The following is a 22,039-nucleotide window of genomic DNA, read 5'->3' on the forward strand; positions in this document are numbered from 1 at the left end:
GTGCACTGTTTTACCAGATGTCTGCCCTTATTTTTAATATTCAGACAGACACATTTGTGGCTGAGAGAAATTTCTCCAGGGAAGACATCTCCCTTGTTCCCCTTGACACTCCCCTTCTTCGATCAGTTTTCATTTTTCTGATTAAGCAGATTTAGTGGCCGATGAGCACAAAGAGAGTGACGCCGCTTGGAATGTGGGAATTATCAGGCAGACGCGCCGTGGAATTCTCAAGCGATGGGACTTTTCCGATTTTTTTCGTGTTGCGTTAGAATGACCTCTTTGCTTTTCTATCTGATTTATAAGATTAAGAACATCTAGGGGGCAGGAGCCATTCATCTTGTATGTATAGTGGTAGACTAGGATCCAGCATCCAGTGCCTGAGCAACACTCAGGACTTCCTGGATGAATCATTCAATAACTCTGAAGTCATTGTCATTGTTGTCTTTCAGTAGCTCACTTGTGTCTAACTCTCTGCGACCCCATGGACTGTAGCGCGCCAGGCTCCCCTGTCCTCCACTGTCTTCGGGAGTTTGCTCAGACTGATGTCCATTGAGTTGGTGATGCTCTCCAACCATCTCATTCTCTGCCACTCCTTTTCCTTTTGCCTTTAATCTTCCCCAGCATCAGGGTCTTTTCTAGTGAATCAGCTCTTCGCATTGGATGGCCAAACTATTGCAGCTTCAGCCTCAGCAACTCTGAAGCACAGTGTTTCAAGTTTGATTTTAGGTGAACCACATCACTAGAAAAGGGTGTAATGGGTTGAACGATGGCCTCCAGAAAGATATGTCCATATCGTAAACCTAAGAACCTGGGAATGTGGCCTGACTTGGGAAAAGGATCTTTTCAGGGGTAATTATGTCAAAGGTCTCAAAGGTCTCAAGATGAGATCATTCAGGTGACAAATGTCCAAAGATAAAGAAGAAGAGAAGACACAGAGAAGAAGAGGAGGTGGCCATGAGAGGCGGGAGGCAAAAATTGGAATCATTCAGCCACGATCATGGAGCGCTTGGGACCACCTGGCCCTGGAAGACGCGTGGAAGGATCCTATCCTGGAGCCTTCAGCGGGGAGCGTGGGTGACATCTTGGTTCTGGATTTCCGACTGTGAGAGAGGACATTTCTGTTGTTTTCAAGCGTCCAGTTTGCAGTCATTTTTTGTTATGGAAGTTCTAGGAAACTAACCCAGAGAGTAACCTGCCTTCAAGAAAAGCCATTAAAACCAGCACATGATGCTGGGCTTATATTGGAAAGAAGAGACAGAGGAGAGGACGGCTGAAGGACTCCTGATGGCAAAGCCTTGGGAAAGGGACGGGATTGTCAAGAGAGGCTGGGAGGGAGGATCTTAAGTTCTAGAGGCCTCAAGGAACTGAAAGAAATCTCAGCCTTGGCTGAAGAGTTGGAATAGCGGGAGCTTATCACATACGTGTGATTGTGTCATTAAGACCCAGAGCGCGCACTGTAATACAAACTTAAAAAGACCAGAAAAATGCTTCTAGACTTTGCCCATAAGGAGAGAGAAGGCTCAGTGAGAAGCAGAGTGTGGGTCTGGGAAGGGCTGCTGTTTTTCTAAGCTAGGCTTTTAAGAAACAATCTTTTGCTACTACCAGGAGTTGAAAGAAAAGGATGCAGGCAGAGAGGGTTTAGTCATCCCAAGTAAGCAAGGGTAACTGTGTGGCTTGGCCCATCTGTTCCCAGGAGTGTCCTGTGCTGCCCAGCCTGGGTCACTGCACACAGGTGGGGGGCCCTGCATGGCACTTTGAAGAGCCAAGCATCCTTCTTCAGAGACCAGAGCGGCACATGGCCGGGAAATGTCAAAATGTGCTGGGACCAGGGCCAGATCAGAGAGAGCAGCCTGTGTTTCCTGTTACTGAAGATAAATGTGAGGCATTTGAATTTTATGCAGTTGAGGAGGGGGCGAGGGGGGAAGGTATGCGGACTGACTCTCCGCAGACCTGGGCTGTTGCTCCAGTCCACCTCCCAGTGGTGGCAGGTACTCTGCAGAAGGAACTCAACTTCCTGGAGGCTGGCTCCAGCATCTATAACCCTCAGAGTCTGTGATTGCTGTCTGGTTGTTGAATGAACCACCTTCATCCGTGGAAAGGTTTTTCTTACTGAGATATTCAAACCAATATGAAATGTTTTCTGATATAACCCCCTTCCTACCCAAAATGTAATGAACATTTGTTCCTAAGAAAAGGGCTACATGGTCATAGTTGTTATTCAGTCGCAAAGTCATGTTTGACTCTTTGCAACCCCATGGACACTGCAGCACGCCAGGCTCCCCTGTCTTTCACTATCTCCTGGAGTTTACTCACACTCACATCCATTGAGTGAGTGATGCTCTCCAACCATCTCATCCTCTGTCACCCTCTCCTCTTCCTGCCCTCAATCTTTCCCAGCATCAGGGTCTTTTCCAAAGAGTCAGCTCTTGGTATCAGGTGGCCAAAGTATGGGAGCTTCAGCTTCAGCATCAGTCCCTCCAATGAATATTCAGGGTTGATTTCCTTTAGGATTGACTGGTCTGACCTCCTCATCAATGAATGGATGTTGAAGAAATGAATGAGTGAGGGTTGTAAAAGGATCTTAAATATTTTTACTAATACCCCAAATCTCATTTCCATCATTTATCTGTACATTAACAAAATTTTATTTTATTTATCTGTCCTCTTTAAGTCAGGAGTTCCTTGTAGATGAGGCTCATGTAACTTTTTTTTATGTCCCCCAAATCTGCTAAGGCAGTCCATTGCCCAAGCAGATGGTCAGTTAGCGTTGATGACTCACCTAGTATCTATTCCTATCATCTATGCTCCAAACTATCCAGAAAAACCAAGGGGAAGAGCTGCTAGAACCTACTTAGGGGGTCACTGTGCTCTGCCCTTCAGGGTTTTTCACTTTCTTCCTTTCCATTCAGGTACCACCTGACCTAACTATTCACGTCTTGTTTCTTTATTTCACGGAAAGAGATAAGAGTAACAAATTGTTTCCAAACTCTCCTTATTTCTGGTATAAAAGATCTTTATCTCACTTGCAGAAACAGGCAAAAATTATGACCCTATGTATCTTCTGGGGGGAGGTTGCTAGCCTTTCCTTAAAAAGAAACAGATTACAAGACAGAGAGAGAAAGTTCAAAATGACAGCAGGAAGCCAGGCCAGGTAGCAGCAAAACACTCCATCCACCTGGCCTGAAGTGGTGACGATACCTAGTAGAAGCTGACTTGAAGCCAGGCCTGCCTTGCTTTGATTGTAGCCAGTGTCATTTTTGTGTAAAATTCTCAACAATCACATTAACAAGCCATTTAACAGACGCTATAACCACTCTGACATGCAAGCGTTCGTCAGATTCCTCCTTCTGTGACAGGCCCTGAATGAGCATTAAGATTTAATGTGATTGGTTTTGGCAGGCGGCGTCTCCCCATCTTCCTGGCACACCCCTCCATGCCCTCTATCACCACTGAGGCCTACAGGAGGGACACCTGTTATCGAGGATGCCACCAGATTATGTGCAGGACCGACGCACACCCACACTCACCCTTGCTCACACATACTTTAGTTATGTGCCTGGAAAAACACACAAAAAACAAAATGGTGCTGCTGGCTAAGATGAGGCTTTCACTTCTTCAGATTCTGCAGGTTTGCGTAAGGAACTGGAAATCAACACACTCTAAATATCAAGGAACCATTAGAAAATTTACTCCTTATTTGAATTGATGGACACTCATTTGTGTCAAGGAAATCCAGAGGACAGGAGAGCCTGGAAACGAATTCATTCATTCATCTGTTTACCCATTCATTCATTCATCCATTTACCCATCATTCATTCATTCATCTGACAAGTCCCAAATATTGTGGTGTTTGGAGATGGTAAAAAACATCTTCTGCCTCCATCCTCCACCCTCCCCCTTTCACATGCAATCCAAGGAATGAAGTAGATGTACATAGAAATAATTTTAACCATATGAGAAATTCTAGTGTCAAGAGACAATCCAAATAATAATATTTGTGCCTGATAACAGGCACAGAAGAAGAAGCACATCGCTGCCTGTAGACAACCAGGAAGCTTTTTGAAGAGGGTGGTGTCTGATTTGAGTCTTAAGAAGGAAAGAGGCATTTGTCAATCTGGGTATAAATTAACTTGACTCTCTGTTATTTGTCCCTTTCTCTCTGTCACACCAGCTTGTCAAGAGCAAGAGCTGTGTGTCCAGTTTCTTTATATACCAAGAGTCTGGCCTAGTGCCTGGTTCACAGTGACGACTTGCCATATTTTAGCTGAATAAAGGAACAAATCTATAAATGACTAGTATTGAGATCCTTTATGTGGCATACATTGGGAAGTCAGGGTCAAGATTTTATTTTGGTCTTAGGTGACAGCAGGCAGGGCAGTGTGGCATCTGTATGAGTACACAATGACTGGGGGCCCGAGATGCTGTCTGCATGGGACCAGATGAAAGGTGACCCCAGAGCCAACCACGAGTAGAGAGTCAGCTATTGATTACCACCTGTGATAACAGAAGACCACCACCAAGTCATCCCTCTGGCTTGGGGGGTGGACTGCCACAGGGAAAGTCTGCCTTGAGGGTATACCCTAGGGAAGCTCCTTGGTGACCCTGCCTCTCTCTCTCTAGGTCCTGAACAGTGTGTGGAGGACCAGGGGTCAGCCACAGCTTATATGGATCAGAGTGATGGAAAAGGCAACAATGACAAATGATTATTTTTTTCTAAGTTTCCCTTTCTTCTGTATCGCCCATTGATCTGCAGAGCATGATCTGATCTGTAGAGAAGGCTCAGAAATGTGATGATTGCTCATTGAGCCTCATTTCTTAGCCTACTTGCCAAGAATTCCCCCAAAGGGAAGGAGAGAACATTAGGAGGGTCGTCCCCTCGGCATGAAGTAGTCAGGTTTGTCTGGGATTTTAATTAAGTGTATTGAAAGATGATGTGTTGAAACAAGAAGAACCGAGGCTAGGACTCAGAAACCTTCTTTTCTTGTTCAAGCCCAACCTTGACCAGTGAATGACCTTGACCGAGTTGTTTAACTTTGGGGGGATATAGTTTCCTCACCTGTTTCCAAAATTTAGCACGCAAAACATTACTCATTTTCCTTGACCAGGCACTCAGTATGCATGCTTGACATATAAGTTTGGCAAATATAATTTTCCCAGTAAGAATAAAGAATATATTTTTTCAAAAGCCTGGAGCCTGTGACTGTTTTCCAGACTGCACATTATTTCAACCATTCCCACATTTATCAGCATCCCTGGAGTGTGTGCTATATCGAAAGGGATAGAGATATTAAATGGTGATATTCTATAGCCAAAGTGGAAGCATTAATTGCAGTCAGCTCTCTGTTGTTCCCAGCACCTGCCTTCCCCACAGAGGAGCCAGGAGCCTATATGTCTGATTTCAGAGATGCAGGGAGGAGCTGAGCTCTGTCATGTATTAGTCGATACCTTTCATGATACAACTGAATTTAGAATTAAAATGCAAATATGCCCTTATAACATTGGAACGAAATCAATGATGATTATTTTTAATTCATTCATTGTTGTTGAGTCGCTAAGTTGTGTCTGACCGTTTTGCAACCCCATGGACTGTAGCCCACCAGGTTCCTCTGGTGGGGGAACCCCTCCAGGGGGTTCTCCTGGCAAGAATACTGGAGTGGGTTGCCATTTTCTTCAACCCAGGGATCAAACCTGTATCTCCTGCATTGGCAGGCGATTCTTTACCACTGCACCACCAGGGAAGCCCGTTTTAATTCATTACCAACTCAATCAAGATGAGTTGGAGCAAACTCCGGGAAATAGTGAAGGACAGGGAAGCCTGGCATGCTGCAGTCCATGGGGTCGCAGAGCTGGACACAACTGAGCGACTGAACAACAAATATATAAATGACTGATACTAGACCCTATCGTCCTCAGAGTGTGTTTAAGGTAATAGTAAGGAAAAGTCCAAAGGAAAAGAGGGAAAGTGATGGGAATTGCAAGGGTGGCAAAGGCAATGGGAAGAGGGATAAGACCATGGAAAAAGGAGAATGAAGTTTCCAAAGATAAATTCTCCATTACTTATTTCTCACCAAGGTTGGACAGAAACCGGTGGTGTAGGATCCAGTTTCAGAGAATGTCATACTCTCCGTGCTTTATGACCCAGGCTAGTTTTTAAGACCTGAACACTACTTCCATAAAATCGGATAAAATTGCCAAAGAAAACTTAAAGATCTTGAGAGATTTTACGAACCTAAAATAATTCTTTTATATCATGCATTTTCTTTTCTTGGATATGAAGCATATACCCTCATCATTGATCATTTAGACATCACAACAAAGCATAAAGGAGAAAAGAAACTTTCTCGATTATGTTAGCATGGAGGCACTTTTTCTTTTTTAATTTTTAAGGATGTTTTCAGGATGGCATCCACAGCAATTTAGACTGAGGAGACTACAAGGCCACCGTGGCTAAAACAGACGTGGGGCCTGCACATGCTACACCAGCAGAACTGGGGACTGATTCTTCTGGGAGGAGAATAAAAACCGTCCACTGCATGTGTCTTCAGTGAGGTGTGCGTGTGTCAGGCAGAGAGCTTGTTATGTTCACTCACCACTTCCTGTTTCCCTCCTGTATTCCTAAGAAGTGGGTGAACCTGAAGAGTCCCTTTGCCGCATGCAGACTGGAGCTGATTTTTAAGTTGGGTGAAGACTGGGAGTAACGCACACCAAAGGTCCTCCGGGGCTGTGTGTGTTTCCAGCTCGAGTGTGCGCCTGTTTTTGTACTTGCACAGACCTCAAGTAACCAAATTAGGAATACAGTGGGTTGAGAAAAGCTTTTTAATCAGCTTGCACGCCCATTCCCATCCTTACGACTTGCAAACGAAGCCTTCCTTCAAAAACTAAGTCAGGTCTTGCGTGAAGAATCCAGAAGACTGCGGGGGGAGTTTTTCCAACACCATGTGCTCAGCCCCCGAGAAGTGGGAGGATGTTTGGCTATGCCTACCTTGTTCCCGGCAAGGCCTCCTTCTCCTGGTGGTTTCAGAAGGTGGCTGACGGCAATAATAAATATCATCTGCTGACACAGAGGCCTGGGGCTGCGTTGACCACAGGAGTCGCGGTCCCTGGGACGCCAGGACCGCTCACAAAGCGGGCATTTATGAAGTGGTTGGCTCTGCATTAATTAATTCCCCAGCCATTCAGCAACAGTAACAATCCCTTCAATTAGAGTCCAGGCCCGGGAAAGCCCTGGTGTTTATTGGAAGTGACATCTGCATAGCAAAGTGTGACTGTGTTAATACGGACTGCACAAAGGGACCCAAAGCCCTGGTCCTGCCTGGCGCCTTCCTTCTTGTGTCGCTTTTGAGGAAGAAAGAAGACTCTTGTAGGAATGTTCAGTTTGTGCTTTTCCTCTTTGGTGCTTAGCTTGTCAGCTGATAATTTTCTCATCTGCTTCTCCTCCGGGGATGGGTTAGTTCTGATGCAGTGAGTTCTCTCGTGTGTCCATGGAGTATTATGGGGACCTCGAATGACCCAGGGCCCTGGCAAGCTTCGAGGGGCCCATAGGCCAGGGCTGACACTCAACATGGATGTGGAACCCACAGGGAGGTCCAGCAAAGCTTGGCATGTTTTCTTCTCATAAAGACAAGAATTTGGGGGCCGACAAGAGAATTGGGGTTCCATGGGTCTTAGTATTATAAGAGCTTAAGAGGTGGGGGAAAATGTAGAAAGTGGAGCTGATTGTTAATTCCAGACATCTAGTCTTTCAGAAAATGGGGAAAACATCTAGTCTTTCTTTAATCCTGTTTTATCGAAGTATTCATGCCTAGAGAATCCCATAGACAGAGGAGCCTGGTGGGCTATGGTCCATAGGGTCGCAAAGAGTCAGACACAAACATAAACGAGGTAGCACACATACATCAAAGTATAACTGACATACAGAACTGGGTGAGTCTAAGGTGACAGCATAATGATTCGACTTAGATATGGCCAGAAATTTGTATCTTTTGACCACCTTCATCCAATACCCCTTCTGGTGACACAGATAGGATTTCCTTTTCTATGAGTCTGTTTATTTGAAAACATCTATTCTTTAAGGTTAATTCTCCGTTACGTACACCGCGTGCAGGCAGTTTCTAAATAAATGTTTGAGGGCAGCTGACTGATGGGTTGATGAGACACTTATCTGCTTTCACCCCCAGCTTGTTTAACTGCTGAGTTGCCCAGTTACTTGGGCTTTTTCAGCTCCAGTTCTCTCGGTACCTTGCCTCGGTATTTGCCTCTGCCGAGAGCACTGAGGATGCGCCGGTTCGCAGGTGACCATCCCTCGTGGAGCTTCCTTGGCTCATCGTAGCTTTTGCTCCTTACACATCTCAGCAAATATTCACTAGTTGAATCGTTCTTTATCACTTTCAAAGTCTTTTCTGTTTCTGCTTGCACTTTTAGAAAGTAGAATTTTTAAATGTTTTACCCCTTCCTAATTATATACCAGGCTAGATACCAAAATGAAGAAGGAGTTCTCCTTACCACTAGGAGAGAGGATTGAACATAAACACGTGCACAGTGACTATAAGGCAGGATTAAAGACAGGCTGCTGCTGAAAGAGACACACAAGTAAGGGTGATGGGGCTCCCAGGGAAAGGGTGTCACAGCTGCCTGATCCATCAGCAAAGCCTCCCTTAGTCTTGAAAGAAGGTCAGGGTCTTGAGATGTAGAGGAAGGGGATTCCTTGTCAAAGGCAAGGGGGAATTATCTCAGGGGGTGTGTTCTAGGAGGAGCAAGGCGTTCACTTTGGGCTAACACAGAGAACTGGACTGGAGAAGCAGGTGGGACCTGAAACGGAGGACGTGGTCAGCCAGCGTGAGAAACGCAGTCTGTAGGTATTTAGGCAGACATGGAAACCAGAACCGGAACCAGTGGCTGGGTTTTTGTTCTGGAGGAGGAGAAAACAAGGCTGAGGCAAGGGTGAAGGAAGTGAGGTTTAAGGAGCTACTCTCACAGACGCAGACCGAGCACTAGGGACCGGAGGAGAGTGGCACCTCCCTGCTGTATTTCCAGCCTGGCCGGGAGATGGGGGAACGGCTGGGCAACAGATTTATTACTAGTGTTGTATATTTAATAGATTGCTCTGAAAGCTATATTTAGGATAGACTGGCAAAAGTAGGGGTGAGGAGTGAGCTTGTGTACATGTTATAATTAAGAGTTAAATCAGACAAGAAGACGTGGAACACGAAAGGTGAGGAGCAGCGTAAGAGTTCTTTTTAAAAAGTTAATACATAGATACCAACAGTTGGAAGAACTGGCTGATGCTCACCGCTCCCATAATTGCTAGCACTCGGGAAGTGCTCACAAGGGCCAGGAATTGTTCCAACACTTTACATGTATTAATTAATTTAATGATGAGAGCTGAGTTCTAGTCTAGTTCTGCACTGACTAGCTGTGGGAGTTTCTTTGGCTCAATTCAATGACTTGTAAATGACTGAGTTCCACTAGACAATCTCAAAGTTCTCCCAGAACTCCGAAATCCCACGTGACTCCTGATACACATCACTGTCTGTACCCCTAGTAAGAGTACCCAAGTCTTGGGGACTCCAGTCTAGGACTATTCAAAGTCCCTCAGATCAGGGGTCTTGGGAGGTCAATCCCTCCATCCAGACTCTTGTTTTCTATTGATTAACTTTTGGCGTTTGTAGGTTTTCAGGTCTCCCTTGCAGACAGATTCCAACAATCCCACATTCAGATCTACCTTTCCGTTCCAACCCCCTCCCCACCTTTATCCCATGCCAGGCCTGGCCCACGTTCCCCTCCCCCTCTCTGTCACCGCGGTGTTATTAACAAAACTCCCCAGACCCTTGCAAAGCCCCTCCAGCAGAACCATCCCGGGAGAGAAGCCGGGGGTTTAATAAGCTTCCCCTTAAATGGCCCCAAATCCCTTCCAGTGATTAAGGGGGGAAAACAGCTACCACATAAGACAGAGTCTCCCCAGTGCAGGAGGTGAGGGAGGGAAAGAATAAAGGAAGTTCCTGAGACCCGGCCCTTAGGGACCAAATTAAAAAAAAAAACAACAGCACGCTTATTCAAAATCAGATGAATGTCAGTGGGATGTTTGTCAAACAAACTTGTCAGTATTTGTCACAGTTTGAGGAAGTATCGGCCAGGGGCCACACTTCAGCCTGGAACGGAGCTATTTATAGCTGCCCGGTTACAATTTTAACTAATGCAGGGCCAGGGTCCGAGAGTATAAACAGCTTTATTTATAATGATTGTGTGGCTATAAATAGTTTGGTTCCACGGGTGGGGCAAGGCAGCTTCCTGCAGTACAGCCGGAGCCCTGTGCCTGGAGGAATGTAACAGCAGGGGGTGAATCCTGTTTTTTTTTTCCCTCTTCCTGAAGGACCCTGTGTGTGAGTCCTTGGTCAGGACATTTCAGCTACATCCTCAGTGTCCCTCATGGAATGAGGTGTTGTGATCAACCCTGTTCCCGGGAGATGGGGGAAGTTAATTAATTAACATCTGCCCCGAGATCTCCCTGGAAAGGTTGAAAGGGAGCGTGTCTTCGGCCCCGCCCTCTTTGTGCGGATTCCGGACAAGGAGCTAATTACAGTCTCTTTCTCAGGGCTGGAGGGTGGAGGGTGATATCCTGTTATTCTCCAGATTCAGGCAAAGCTCTAAAGGTTTGTTTATAGCTTCAGATTTAATTTGACCGACAGCAGTAGTCTTTTCTAAAAATAAGCAGTTGTCAGAAATTTAGAAATTCGCTAGTTTCTTGTGTCAGTGGAACCCTATCTTGGGAGTGGGGAGGTGGGCTGGGGAAGAAGAAGAAAGGAAGGGGAATATGTATACATAAATTTTACATGTAAAATACATAGGTGTGTCAACTCAAAAGCTGATCATTATGCCGTTTGGCACATGGTCCAGACAACCTCCACTCCGACCCTCCCAAATGCCAATCTGTTTGTCATATTGAAATGTCTGGTTCTATACGCATTCTCACCCCACCCCAACCCCATACAGTCAGTTTTCATACTGTTAGGCCCAGTCTTGTTTTGCTAATTTTTTTTTGTTGTAAAGAAAAGGTGTGGCTGTGAAAAAAATTTATTGGATCTTAATTTGCAAAATTAGTTCTGGCTCATTTTATTGCTGTAATTTAAGACTCATAATGATTTTCTGACACGTATGTTTCAGCAGCAAGATTTCCTTCCTGTTCATTTTTCATGCCGATACAGCTGAGGTACATTAGTCAGGATGTACAGGTCAGAGAGCAGTGCCCTGCGAGAAACTGACATCACATGGGCGTTTTGACCTCCTCTCAGACTCCCCTAGAAGTGAGCAAGTCGGCACACCCAGGGATTTGGGGCAGAAGGAGGTAGGCAAGCAGTCCTTCTCCTCTTCCAGAAAAGGGAATTGCATTTTTTTTTTATTATGTCATCATCAATGTCTTCGTTATCGCCATCACCATTATTGTACTTCTTTGTCCAAAGATGTGGTGAGATGTGTGCTCTTTAAAACTTTCCCACTGGATCTGCGTCAAGGAGAGCTTGCCTTGCCCTCCTGGGGTTGCAGGTCATGCACATGAGGGACCCACTGACCCAAGACCCTGAGGAAGTGCTTCTGCTCTGTCTTGACATGGGCACTGTTGAAGGGGTCCTGGAGTGGGTGGTCCCCAGGTTGACTCGGGCAGGTGGTTCCTTAAGGCAGCAATTGTGTCTTTTTTTGTCTCTGTACAGACACCTCCTGACATAGTAGGCACATGGTAAATATTTGTAGAGAGAACAAACGGTTTACTCTCTTTTGGAATTTGACTGCCCCTCTGGGAACACTTTCTGTTGTGTTTGTGATACATAAATAAATACACGAATGAATTAAAGATGGCAGAAAATGAAAAATTAAACAGAAGAGAGATTTCTGGAGTGAGTGCACCAGAGGGGACGTGGCGGATTTCTGATGGATACTACTGGCATTCCTAATCAAAATGATAAACTTCTTATTGAGTTAGGGCAAAGGGCAAAGTTCCAGGTGTAGGGAATAACATGGAATAATGCATGTGTTGAGGTATATTGGTCTCAATGGCCTGACAGGCATCCCCAACATTTCCTCCCTGATAATAATGGGAAGTCTTAGCCTTTACTCAGCCAGGGGGGCTAAGACTTCATCTGGCCTGGGTTCCAATTCAGTGCTGTAGGAGATGGCATTACACCAAAAGGAACAGGGTAAGTACAGGAGACAATGTCACAGCAAGTGTTTCTCCCGTGCTTCTATTTCTTCTCCAAGACTTTTTTGGTTATACTTACCTCCATGATTGTTTTCTCCATTTTAAAAAGAGAGAATCTCAATGTTTATTTTGAAATAAAAAAGACAAATGTTTTTCCATACTGCTTACTGGGTGACGGGGGGATCTTCATATGGACATTATCAAGCTTGTAATTTCAGAGAAGATTCTTGGAACCGAGAATGTGTTTGGCCAGTCAGTCTGATCTCAGCAATATTATGACTATGTATCCTAGACCTCGATGTTCCCATTCAAAGGAAAAATAGAGCACAGTAAATTTTGCAACATAATTTGTAAATCTAATAGATGGCTTATACTTAATATTTTTGTTTATTTCTGTTTCTAAGAATTTTCCCTAGTTGAGGAGAACATGGTAATGTATTAGTTTAGGCTCTCTGGCCATTAATTCTTAGAATTGTAAATGTTTAGAGCTTCAAGAGACCATTTGCTTCTGCTGTTCCATTTCTCTCCATTTATTGATGAGGAAACAACCTGAAGGACCGAGTGACTTGTTCAAGTCATTTGACTTCTACAAGACAGAGCTGGGATTGAAATGATGTCTCTTGCCTCCCAAGAAAGTTACTAATATTTGTTGGAGGTAGATAGATAGACATACCCATTATGAAGGTGCTGTATGGTGTTAAAAGATGAGGGTTCTGGAGCCAGACAAGCCTAGGATCTGACCCTATTTGTGAGGCAGAGGTTTGTTAATTCTCTCCTTTGAGCCTCAGCTTTCTCACCTATAAAATGGGAACAATAATGGCACAACAGAGGTGTCGGGAGGATCATATGAGAAAATGCAGATCAACAATTTTGCCGTGGAATATCTCTGAACACATAAGGAAGCAAAAAAGGAAACAAAACAAAAGCAAATAAACACAGCAAAACAACTCCCCCTTACCTGCGCCCTCCCCCCGCCACCGGCTTCAGGCTCCTCATTCTTTTGGCATGACCGGATGTGTCCCAGGGATGTCACTGGCAAAGTTCCCTCCTTCTGTATGTGCGCGTCTCCCCTGAGAGAGGAACGCACAAGCTCTGCTCACTGTTAGGCTCCGGGCTTGCAGAGACAGACAGGATAGACTGGTGGGTAGGGATGGGCACTGGGAGGGAAGGGCCCTGGGCAAGCGGTGCCCACGAGCAAGACGAGTCTAATATGTACAGCAGGCCCAGGAGAAGGGTGAATGAGAAGCTGGGACCATCGACCCCACTTTGGAACTCAGCCTGGGCAGTCAGTGCAGCTATGCTCCAAATTGCAGCTGCTTAGGTCAGAGCTAGTAACTCAAGGTGGGGTGACCTCCACGGGTGGGAACCTTGCCCTGAGATGGACGCAGGGCAGGGCCCTTGAGGAAATGAGACACACTTGCTGCTGCTGCTGCTGCTAAGTCGCTTCAGTCGTGTCCGACTCTGTGCGACCCCATGGACGGCAGCTCACCAGGCTCCGCCGTCCCTAGGATTCTCAAGGCAAGAATATTGGAGTGGGTTGCCATTTCCTTCTCCAGTGCATGAAAGGGAAAAGTGAAAGTGAAGTTGCTCAGTCGTGTCCGACTCGTAGCGACCCCATGGACTGTAGCCTACCAGGCTCCTCCATCCATGGGATTTTCTAGGCACTGACACACTTGAGAGAGAGTTAATTAAAGAAGACTGCATCTCCCATAAGTCAGCAAGGGTGGACTTACAACACTCAAGTCTGGAGCCACTGTCTAATCATACAATCTATGTGCTTTCACTCATATGGTAGAAATATTGTTTGCCAAGAAAATTATCCCATTTAATCCCTCAATAACCTTGAGAAGTTTTCATGGTACTTTGCAGATCAGGAAAATGGATGCCTTGAGAGATTTCCTTCCCACGCTCAAAGTCGCAGACATCAAAATCCTTGAGAAGTTTTCCTGGCAATTTGCAGATCAGGAAAATGGATGCCTTGAGAGATTTCCATCCCACGCTCAAAGTCGCAGACATCAAAATGAAGCCTAGATTGAAGACATATCTCACTGATTTCAAAATCTGTCCTGGCCACGTCCACTGACCCAGCTACGTTCTACTTGAATGCATTTCCCACTACATTTCCGTCCCCACATTAGTTTGCTGATGGAGATGTGGCTGTCACTTCCTGTCGTTGAGAGAAGCATCAGTCTGGGGGCAAGAGAACAGATTCTGGAGCCAAGCCGGATGCATTCCTATCCTGGCTGCACCATTGACTGGCCATGAGACCTTGGGCAAGGGGACTAACTTCTCTGAGTTTCCACATCTGTAAAGTGGAGTGTATTAGTCAGGGTTCTTCCAAAAAGCAGAACCGATAGGATGTGTATATGTATATGTGTGTATGAGAGAGAGGGAGGAATTAATTAGGGAATTGGCTCAAGTGTTTGTGGAGGCTGACACGTCTGAAATCTGCAGAGCAGCCTAGCAGACTGGAGACCCAGGGAAGACCTGATATTGCAGTTTGAGTCCTAAGGCCATCTGGAGGCAGAATTCTCTTTTCCTGGGGGGACCACAAGTCTTTTTCCTCTTAAGACCTTCAACTGATTGAACAAGGCCCACCTACATGATGGAGAGTAATCTGCTTTACTCAAAGTTTTACTGACTTCAATGTTAACCTCATCTAAAAAGTACCTTCCCAGCAATATCTAGTCTGGCGTCTGACCAGATACCTGGCGACCCTGCTGTAGCTGAGTTGACTCCTGGAATTAACAATTACCTGAGGCTAATGAGATCTGACTTATAAAGTGGATTCTGAGGAGTGGATGAGATGATGCAGATACAGAGCTTAGAACTTGCTTGGCACCGATATGCTCTGGCAAAGTGTTACCTAGCCCTCTTCCCCAGAACTGGACATGCTCTCTCTCATTTCTGTTGCTGGGCCAAGGCTCCTGAAGCCACAGCTTTTGCTTCTCTTCCATTTACTTCTCCTGGGGCCGCAATAAAGTCCGTGGGCCTTCTCTGTGGCCGCGGAGTCTGGGAGGAAGTTGATCCTTCCTGGCCCCCAGGATAAAGGAGGATATGAGGTGTAGACACTCTCGGCAGAGGCCCAAGAGGAGAAACAACCGTGGGAGGGGGCGGCTGAGGACAGCTCACTGAAATTCCAAGGCACAAATTCCACTGAGAGATCTTTGTTGTTGTTTATCCTCGTGGCAAGAAGCAAACACACTGCTCTTAATTTTCCTTGGCAGGGTCCGCGGTGCCAGGTGGCTGCCAGCCCGTCTGCTGGGCCTGAGCTGCGCCCCCACCTCCATCAGCCTCAGGTGGGCACCCCCCACCACTCCACACACACACACTCACCAGCCCATGCCTTTCCTGGAAAAAGCCAACAGCCGCGGCCCCTACCATCTGGCTCAGATCAGCTCAAACCCCTGCCCTATCTCGGCTGCCCAGCCGCACCTTCCGTGGCCCTGCCCCACCTGACAAAGGGAGATACCTTTTATAGTGCAGCAGCACACGCTCCCATTTGGAATCAGGAGAACGTTTCCTTTCGCCTTGGCTTCTGCAGGGAGGTGGGATTAAAACCGCGATCAATGCAGAAGATCCTGGAGGACAGTGCGCACTCCAGGAGGAAAAAGTGGAGGTGGGGGGGAGTGTGGTGGGAGACGAGAGGGGGCCCCCAGGACCAGGGAAGGAATAAACTCAGCTTTCATCTTGGAGTCTGATCCGTTTCTGAACCCTGATGGGAAAGGTCATGAATTTTAAAACATGTCTCTCCGGCCAACAGCTCCAGTCATAAAACCAACACCCTGGAAGCTCTCCACGGCTGCGGGGGAGCCCAAGCCAGGGGAGCAGCCAGGGGCTGGGGGAGGCTGCGCTGTCAGGAAGCGAAGATCAGGAGGAGTCTGAACGGGCAGCCCGAGGCCCGCGCCCCCTCCCTGCCAGCTCCGGGAGGGCCACAGGAGGCTGGGCATCAGTGGGTAACTTTCTGCATAGGCCCCTGGGCTCTGCTGGCTGCTCCCGTCATAGGCCACCTGCTGGGATCCTTGTTGGGGAGGTCAGTGCTTTTCTCCCCAGAGCTTTCAGAGCAGTACCGGAGGGGAGGTCCAGTAGCTCTGAGGCTTCAGGGTGCAAGTTGGGTTCTAGCTGGAGTCACCATCTGGCAGTGGGAGGGGTGTGTGTGTGTGTGTGTGTGTGTGTGTGTGTGTGTGTGTGTGTGTGTGTGTGTGTGTGTGTGTGTGTGTGTGTGTGTGTGTGTGTGTGTGTGTGTGTGTGTGTGTGTGTGTGTGTGTGTGTGTGTGTGTGTGTGTGTGTGTGTGTGTGTGTGTGTGTGTGTGTGTGTGTGTGTGTGTGTGTGTGTGTGTGTGTGTGTGTGTGTGTGTGTGTTTAATCACTCAGTCATGTCTGATTCTTTGTGACCCCATGGCCTGCCAGGCTCCTCTGTCCATGGGATTCTCCAGGCAAGAATACTGGAGTGGGTTGCCATTTCCTTCTCCAGGGGATCTTCCCGATCCAGGGATTGAACCTGTGTCTCCTGCATGGGCAGGCGGATTCTTTACTGCTGAGCCACCGGGGAAGCCCCATGTGGAGGTGGCTGCTGCCTTTTAGGGGCTGGAAGAGGTGACAGTGGCCATCATCCTGGAGCTCTGGGAGAGTGGTCAGTGTGTCTTACTTTACGAGAAGCACATGATCTTGAGAATGGCATCTGCGTGTTCTAAAGAATTTATTGTTGCAGCTTAAATAGAAGATAGGCTCATTTTCAGGGAAAGAACCCTGAAGAGTTGCAATCAGGGTTTATCTGTTTGTAAATTGAGAGTTGGGAATATTGAGTTTTCTGAGAGCAGGGATAGTGGTAATGGAAACAAGATGGCAGAGATTTCTGGAGCTGTAAAGTCACCAAGAGCAGGTCCCTGACAATCTGCAAGAACACAGCTCTTAAAAAAAAAAAAAAGAACACAGCTCTTTAGCCAGTTACTTGAACCAGGGAGCCAGGGGCTTGTGGCCCAGAAAGAGGGGAGTCATGAACAGCCAGTCGTGCAGAGATGCTGGACAGCCCCTCCCAGGGTTTGGAGGCGATGGAGGGGCATCATCCGTGTTGCAGCACTGGGACCCCCAGGCCTCTCAGCTACGGGGGATCTCCTTTAGAGGGTGTGCTGGACAAAGCAGCCTCCTCATTTAAGAAAAAACATTTTCTATCATGATAAAATAGATATAACATAAAGTTTCCCATTTTCGCCATTTGAAATGTACAGTTCAAGGGTATTAAGTCCACACACAGTGTTGTGCAGCTGTCAGCACCATTCGTCTCCAGACCTTCTTCATCTTCCCCACCTGAAACTCCATCCCATGGACAGTAGCTCCCCACCTCCCACTCCTCCCAGCCCCTGGCAACCACTGTTCTATTTTCTGCCTTTATGAATTTTGACCCCTCTAGGTGCATTATGTAAATACAGTATTTGTTCTCTTGTGTCTGGCTTATTTCACTTCACATAATGTCTATAAGGTTCATCCATGTTAACCATGTATTAGAATTTTCTTTCCTTTTTATTATGGTGAAACATACATAATATTGATCATTTTGACCATTTGCAAGTATACAATTCAGTGATGCTGAATACATCCCCAATATTGTGTAACCATCACCATTATCTGTACTCCAAACCTGTCATCAGCCTCAACCTAAATTCTGTGCCCATTAAACACGAAGTCCCCCCACCCCCGGTGACCACTACTCCATTTTGTCTATGAATTTGCCCATTGTGGTAGCTTATAGGAGCGGAATCACGCTCTATCTCTCCTATTCTTGGCACAGATTGTTTTAGAACATAGATTTGCAAAGTCTCCTTAAACTGACAGAAGACTAGCAAAAGACAGGATGAAAGCCTGCACATGGCTATGTTGGCAGGCAGCCCCTCAGAAACTGAAAGTGAAAGTTGCTCAGTTGTATTTCGTGTCTCTCTGACCCCATGGGCTATACAGTCCATAGAATTCTCCAGGCCAGAATACTGGAGTGGGTTGCCTTTCCCTTCTCCAGGGGATCTTCGCAACCCAGGGATCGAACCCAGGTCTCTTGCATTGCAGGCGGATTCTTTACCAGCTGAGCCACAAGGGAAGCTCAAGAATACTGGAGTGGTAGCCTATCCCTTCTCCATTGGATCTTCCTGATCCAGGAATCGAACCAGGGTCTCCTGCATTGCAGGCGGATGCAGTCCCTCAGAAGCAGGTGGCAACTTTCAGTGGAAAAACAGAAAAAGGAGCCTCATGAGGCAGCCTGGACAGGCCCCCCTGAGCCCAAGAGGGTGGTGCTCTGTTGGGGATGGCTGTTCAGGCACCCCCAGTGTGGAGAGGGCTGCAAAAATGGAGGAAGGCTTGCAATTCTCAAATCACAGTGCTTTCCCTGTTTAAATTTCATTTAAACAGCCTTCTGAAAATCTTGACTTTTCACCGAACCTGCCTGCAGGTGGAACACAGTGGCCGGCGTATTTCTTGGGATTGGCACTTACACTTCTCTTGGCCATAGGGAGGAGTGGCCAAAACTTGAATACAGGAGTGATTCTTGAGTTTGAAGTCCACTTCTTCCACTTACAGTAGGTGAGGCCTGGAGCAGCTTCATGTATTCTGGGGAGTTCAGTATCCACCTGGGAAAGACGGGGATGAGAAGAGTCCCATGTCACAGGGTGAGCATGAGGAGTAAGGAGAATGACACGTGATACAGAAGAGCGCTCTGCCAGATGCCTCGCCCGAAGTCAGCGTCCTGTAATAACAGTGATGGTAATAATAACTCACGCCGATGCTACATGTCAGTTTCTTGTAGGTTTTGTTAGTATGACTCACTCTCCTTAAGTCCAGAAAACTTTAAGACACTTGAACTTGAGTTTGGGAGTATGCCTGCCCAAGGGCTGGACATTTCTGTGAAATGACTGGGATGAATAATCCCGCATGAATCTTGAGAAATCAGCAGTTTCTCTTTCTTGTCAATATTTCAGTCTCAACATTCCTCATCCTTTCTAAACACTGGTAAAAATACAGAATTTGAAAGTGTGAGCTCACATGTGGTAAATATATATCTTAGGCTGATACCTTATTGTATCACAGGGACTGCACAGTGGTACATGGGAGACCTGATAAAAAGGTGAAAACAGAACAATCTAGAATCACCCCCAGATACGCAGATTCCCCCGTGGCAGGCTCCACAGTAGAGGGATGGAGTGGGTCTGGTAGCACCTGCAGTTCAAACACAGGGCTTCCCAGGTGGCACTTAGTGGTAAAGAACTTGCCTGCCAAGGCAGAAGACATAGAGACGCAGGTTCAGTCCCTGGGTCAGCAAAATCCTCTGGAGGAGGGCACTGTAAACCACTCCAATATTCTTGTCTGGAGAATCCCATGGACAGAAGAGCCTGGTGGGCTACAGCCTATGGGGTCCCAAAGAGTCGGACAAGACTGAAGCAACTGAGCATGCACGTGTCTGTCTGGAGCATCTTCCCTGGGTGTCTCCCACAGTTCTGCTCAGGGTGGTGCCGGCTGCTGTTAAGGCTGCTGGTGGGAGCCAGCAGCGGTCCTCAAGGTTTCAGGAATCTGCGTCCTCAGGGAGATGCCCAGCAAGGACTCAAATGCACTCTCGCGAGGGTAGCCTCTTTGCAGACTCAAGGCGGTCACCCCCTTGACTTTTGGAGCCTTCGAATGGAAACCCACCCACTGGTTCTATTTCCCCCAGCCTTAGGGTGAATTCTCTCTCCAAAGCCTCCTGTTGCCTGTTGTTGCCTCATTCGGGTTATCCAGAGATTGTTATTAACGGCAAATCTGGAGCTGAAGCGTGGCAGTCTTGATCTCCTGTGTCAGGTGCACTGCAGGCTCCTGTGTGCGTCTGCTCAGCCCTCAGGCTGCGTTTAGCAATGGGTGTGTCAGGGCGATCGGGGAGCTGTCCATCTGCCTGCAGATCTCCGTTGGGTGGATTAATGAATGATTATAGAGTACTTTGAAGGTCGGAGGGCTAATTATTTAGCCAGTTCCCTCCCTTCCCCCAGGTCCTCTCGATGGCCTTTTGTCTCTCTGCCTCCTGGGGTATTCTTTGAAGTGAATAGGAGAGGCTGAATCAGGGGTCAGTAAATAGAACCGGCCATTCCAGATGGCCGGACCAGACAGCCCTGTCTGGATGCTGCTCCATGGCAGGAGCCGAGATTCCCTGTGAGATCTGAGCACCAGGTAGTGTAGCTTTCTATCAGGGCTGGCCAAGCTTGCAGAAAGACTGTGGGTTCCTGTACTCTCAAAGTGAAAGTGAAAGTCGCTCAGTCGTGTCTGACTCTTTGAGACCCCATGGTCTATACAGTCCATGGAATTCTCCAGGCCAGAATACTGTAGTCGGTAGCCTTTCCCTTCTCCAGGTGATCTTCCCAACCCAGGGATCAAACCCAGGCCTCCCAAATTGCAAGAGGATTCTTAACCAATGGAGCCACAAGGGAAACCCAAGAATACTGGAGTGGGTAGCCTATCCCTTCTCCAGGGGATCTTCCTGACCCAGGAATCAAACCAGGGTCTCCTGCATTGCAGGTGGATTCTTTACCAATTGAGCTATCAGGACTCTAAACGGGGGATGAATCTGCTAAGGTGTAACCTGATGCCCTGGTGTGTCCAGGGTTCGCTCCCAGTTTTGACATGAAATCCTTTATCTATGAATCCATTCCCTTTTCTTCCTCCTGTTGCTCTTTCTTAGAGCAGGACCCCACAGGAAGAATGGACATGGGGCTTTCTGTTCCTGGGTTAGGACTGGGGGCAGACAAGTGGTTCTGCGCTGTGCTGTGGGGCAGGGTGTTTGCACTCCCTTGTAGAGTGAGGACCTCCTTGTTTCTCTGCCCGCCCTCTCTCCCAATGACCCAGATTTTTAAATAAACTATTTTCTATTTTTAAAAAATCTTGAATTGTGCACACTTTTAAAGTTGAGGAAACCGAAGGAAAAAATAAATATTATAGGTAGTAGGATTACACTTGTATATCCCCTACCTGAGCCCAAGAGTGGGGCTCTGGTACATGTCTGTGCAAACTAAAGGAAGAGAAGTTTGGGGTGGACAAATCCTGAGTTGCCTTCACTCCTCTATATTCCACGCTGTTTGTTGAGAGCTACTCTGGTTGCCGAGAAATTAGAGAGACAAAGAAGAGACGACACCCAGTTCTGAAGATGTGTCCAGTCTAGTAGGGAGAAAAGTATGACAACATATAAATGTGGCAAAAGAGACTCTGAGTGATTGTTTTGTATTTTGCTCTGTTTTGACATTCCCTCAGATCAACAGGTAGATGGGCCCTTTGCCTGTCCTTGCCTCGGGATATTTTGAGGGCAGAAAACAGAAGCTGCTTGAAGTCAAAGGCTTTTGTAAAATTCCCAGGCTCTTTGAAGAAGGGATGCGAGGGTTCCCAAGGGTAGAGGGGAGAGGAGGCCTTTGAGGGCATCAGGAGAAAAGAGACATGACTCTGCGGGCAAGAGGCTGAGTGAGAGAGGGCTTTGAGAGTGTTGAAGGAGAGGATGGAAGGAAGAGAGGTGAGAAAATGTGGAAAGATCACACAAGCGCTGGTGTAGCAGACCTAGAGGGGCTGGTGAGGCAAAGGGATCCCAGGATCACCCCAAGCTCCCCAGATGAGACCCTGAGGCAGGGGAACCTCTAGCCCTGGACACTCAGGTGGGCAGGGGCAATGGGGACCAGGAAGGACTGAGCAGTGAGGGGAGGGGGCTCCCCAGTGCTTTGGTGATGGACCTCAGTGTCCATCAACAGATCTAATGGATAAAGAAGATGTGACACATATATATTATGTATATATCACACATCTCTATGAAATTCAGCCTTAAAAGCGGGGATCTTGACCTTTGCAACATGAATGAACCTGGAG

This window comes from Giraffa tippelskirchi, chromosome 8, assembly GCF_054371585.1.
Source record: "Giraffa tippelskirchi isolate mGirTip1 chromosome 8, T2T-mGirTip1v1.2.pri, whole genome shotgun sequence".
Classification (NCBI taxonomy): domain Eukaryota; kingdom Metazoa; phylum Chordata; class Mammalia; order Artiodactyla; family Giraffidae; genus Giraffa; species Giraffa tippelskirchi.